A 4,482-nucleotide genomic window follows, 5' to 3' on the forward strand; every position below is an offset into this window, starting at 1 on the left:
AAAGCCACATCAGACGCCATGATGGATCTACGGTGTAGGTGCAGGAGGTGGTCAGACTCTGCACAAGGAGTAGTAGACAACCACCATGTATGTATGTATATCATCATCATTTTAATGCCTACTTCTCCTTGCTTGCATGGGTCGGACTACTTGCATGGCTTAGACTTCCCACATGAGTATAAGTGCATGTATAGTTGTGTGTGTGTTAGTGTGTGTGTTTGTGTGTGTGCTTGTATGTATGTATGTTAGTATGTGTGTGTGTGTGCCTGTATGTGTGTGTTAGTGTGTGTGTGTGTGTGTGAGAGAGAGAGAGAGAGAGAGAGTGTTTGTATGTGTGCATGTGTGTGTGTGTCTGTGTGTGTGCACATGTATGTGTGAATGTGTGTGTCTGTGTGCATGTGTGTTTGTATGTGTGTATGTGCGTGTGTGAGTGTTTCTGTGTGTGTTTGTGTGTGAGAGAGAGAGTGTTTGTGTTTGTGTGTGTGTTTATGTGTGTGTGTCTGTGTGTATGCACATGTATGTGTGCATGTGTGTGTGTGTGTGTGTGCATGTGTGTGTGCATGTATGTGTGCATGCATGTGTGTGTGAGTGTGTCTGTGTCTGTGTGGCTGTGTGTGTCTGCGTATGAAACAATAAAAATCTGTTGATAATAAAACAAGCAACTTGTCGACAGAAAGTATTCAGTGCGTTGCTAATGTCGTGGGAAAAGGTGTCTTGTGGCATCTTGGCAACTGTTTTCTACTACAGCCTTGGGCCAGCCAACACCTTGTCAGCAGATATGATAGACAGAAACTGAGAGAAACCTGAAATATATGTGTGTGTGTGTGTGTGTGTGTATGTGTATAAAAATAAATACATAAATACACACACACACACACACACACACACACATATATATATATATATATATATACATAGGCACCGGAGTGGCTGTGTGGTAAGTAGCTTGCTTACCAACCACGTGGTTCTGGGTTCAGTCCCATTGCGTGGCACCTTGAGCAAGTGTCTTCTACTATAGCCTCAGGCCGACCAAAGCCTAGATAGAAACTGAAAGAAGCCTGTCCTATATATGTGTGTGTGTGTATGTTTGTGTTTGCCTGTTATGTGGTGGGCTAATATCAAGGCTTGGGTAATCAGACAGTTTTTTATTGAATGGTTTCATGAAGTTTTTGCCCCGAGTGGTAAAAAATAATCTGCAAGAAAAATCTTGCCACTAAAATGCCTCCTCATGTTAGACAATGCTCCTGCCCACCCCTCCAAACTTGGGGGATGACTTAGTTGAAGGGTTCGATTTTATTCAGGTCAACTCCTCTAATATGATGATGATGATGACGATGATGATGATGATGATGATGATGATGATGATAATGAAGATGATGATGATGATGATAATGAAGATGATGATGATGATGACGACGACGACGACGATGACGACGACAATGACGACGACGACGATGATGACGACAATGATGATGATGATGATGATGATTACTACAACATCGATGACGACAACAATGATGATGATGATGATAACGACGGGGATGGTGATGATGAGAGTGATAACGACGACAGCAAGAATGATGACCCAGGGAGAAAGGTGCCTGAATAAGTAGGCCTATGTGTATGTGGTGTCAGCGAATGTACACATTTTCTTAGACATAGGTTAAACTGCCACCAGAGCAGAGTTAGCACAGTTAGCTTATTAAATTATTATTCACAGATGAAACAGTATTGTTCTTTATCCAGGACAAAGATCCATTGAATTATTTATCAAAAGAAATCAGGACTCACTAAAACATTTCAATTGATGGACTTCAATCAAAAGTTCAACTGTTAAACTATTGAAGTATCATATTTCACAACCAATCTAGAGATATTCTTTTTCTTAGCCTTTGAAGATTCTGAGAAAAGCAGAGAAGAATAACAGCTTTGCAGCTAGAGAAAATATATTGCATTTGTTTTTTTAATATAAAATACATATTTTCCTTTTTGGTTTATCAGAGAATTATTAAAAAGAAAAGAAAAACCTCCAAAAACGAAAACTGTAATTGTGTTTGAGTAGAGGATAAATCTTTCAATCTGTCTTTGTTTTTTGGTAATATGATATTTGGTTTTGCAGAGAAGAGATCTGATTCAGAAAACTCAGTCAAATTTGATAATAAATCAAAAAAGCATTTCATCTTAGTTTCTGATATTAATCTCCCATAACAGTCTCTTTCGATGAAATTTGATAGTCTTATTTTGGCAAAGATTGTGTAGGAATAACCACAGTTCTCTTTTACATCCAAATGAAGATTCATTATGCTTGAAATCATACAATTTACAGTTGTCTGAATAATGCAACATCACAACTTAATTAATTTGGTCGGGCTCCCACTTAGGCCTTGTCTTTTGATTTTTCATTACCTAATATTGATAGGGGTTGCATACACTCCATGCAGATTATGGTTTCTTGGTAACTGTCATATGTCCCCTTGTAGAAGTTTAGAAGACAACGATGCAGTGGATAATGTAGAGATCCATGATATAAGTTTGTTTGAAGCTTGCACCAGCTACATACCAGTTCCCACAGCATCAAGCCAGAAGAGGGTGATTGTTGGACAAAAAACAAAACCCATCATAGCAAATTAAAGATACTTGATTGTGCTTTTATTCTTTCACTGGTTTCAATCGTTGGACTGTAGCTATGCTGCGGTTCTCGCCTGACTTAGAGGGGTTTGTTAGTTACATCAATCATGGTATTTATTTCACTGTGGTACTTGTTAAACTTCTAAGCCATGAAAAACAAACTCACACACACACGTGCATGTGGGTAATGAAAGGAAGAAAAATGAATGAATCAGGAGTACCTGAGTGGATGCAACATGTGACCAAACAACACGAAGAAACAGAGGCTCCTGCAGTAGTGGTAGAAGAGGCAGAGAGGGAACACAGCATGTCTTTCAAGATAAGGCCAGAGTGTGTTGAAGAGCTGCTTTATACTAATCAGCCAGATAGTTTTTCATTTTTTGTGATATGATCTACAGTGTCAGCATTTTTATTACCATCCCTGACATGGTGAATCGATTTTTGTACAGAATCAGCAACTTCAGACGTGAGTATTTTCAGATTTTGAACAAGATGTAGAAGACCAGCGTCTGTGAGATAGTCTTCATCATACTGAGAATGTGAGATTGTCAGAACTTCTCAATGATGGTAAAACCTATAATAATTGCAGCAACTTTGAAGGTTCTTGTTGTTTGTTCATATTTGGGTGTTATATAATATAGTATTCATGTCTTCATAAGTGTAGCAATTGTACATTTATGCCATTGAAGGAGAAAAGACTGATTCCATTGGAGAATTCTTTTGAGGTTTCTATTTATAGAGGCAGTGCATGGTTGAGCAAAGTGTCTTGGTGGCATGTGGCTGATATATATGTCAATGGTTAGGAAGGAATGAAGGGTGGCCTCATCTGTAAAGGAGTTTTTTCAAGAAGATCATTGATGTATAGGAGGAAGATGGTTGGGGATGTAACCCAACTTTGAGGCACACTGGAACTGATTAGTGTGTGGATCAGAGAGAGCTCCATCAACACATCCCATTACAGTGCCATCTGACAAAAAGCTTACCATCCAAGAGACAAGAGATGGATGGAATTCATAGGCAAGCATTTACCTAGTGGTCTACTGGTGTTTGAAAGGATTTAAGAAATCCAGTAGATCTGGAGAAAAGATTTAAGAAACCCAGTAGATCCGGATTTAGGGGTCATAAAGGAGGGAGATGGATTTAATTTGTTAGAGACTGTAGTTCTTAATGACCGTCTCTGACACCTTTGAGATGTTGGAGGTGGGAATGGTCAGTGTTGTCGCTGAGAGGGGAGCAAGAGGAGCAACTGTCGCCCCACCACCCAAGCAAATTGGTGCCTTTTTAGCAATGTTTTTTACCTCTTTACTTCACTTGTACAATAACAGTTGAATCTCTTGTTTTTTATTAGTCACATGGCCTTGGAAGAAGTTTCTGGAGTTTTTGAGCTGTCTGTTCAATCTCCTGTGATGTTCTGGTGGCCACTGATGTCTAAAGAACCAAAACAAACCCCAACGTAATAACCTCTTGACACTGGACGGTCCAGTGGTGTTTCATCTTTTTCACATCACACCTATATCAGTAGTTGTACGTTTCATAAATAATGACATTGATAATGAACATGAAATTAATGAATGTGGAATACAATTATGCATATTATACCTAATGAAATATTTTGTGTAATATCAGAGAAATGAGTTAAAAATTGTTTGTTTTGTATCACAGCACCCTTTTCTTTTTTTGTGTGTGTTTGCTCCTCCTAACTTTAAAACCTTGCAACACTACTGGGAACGATGTCTCAATAGTTGGTGTAGCAGGTCAGACAGGTTGCTCTTCTTGTGAATGGTACACAATGTACTATTTCCAAAGTATCATTGGAGGAGAGAGAGAGAGAGAGAGAGAGAGAGAGAGAGAGAG

The sequence above is a fragment of the Octopus bimaculoides genome, chromosome 11 (assembly GCF_001194135.2).
Source record: "Octopus bimaculoides isolate UCB-OBI-ISO-001 chromosome 11, ASM119413v2, whole genome shotgun sequence".
NCBI lineage: Eukaryota > Metazoa > Mollusca > Cephalopoda > Octopoda > Octopodidae > Octopus > Octopus bimaculoides.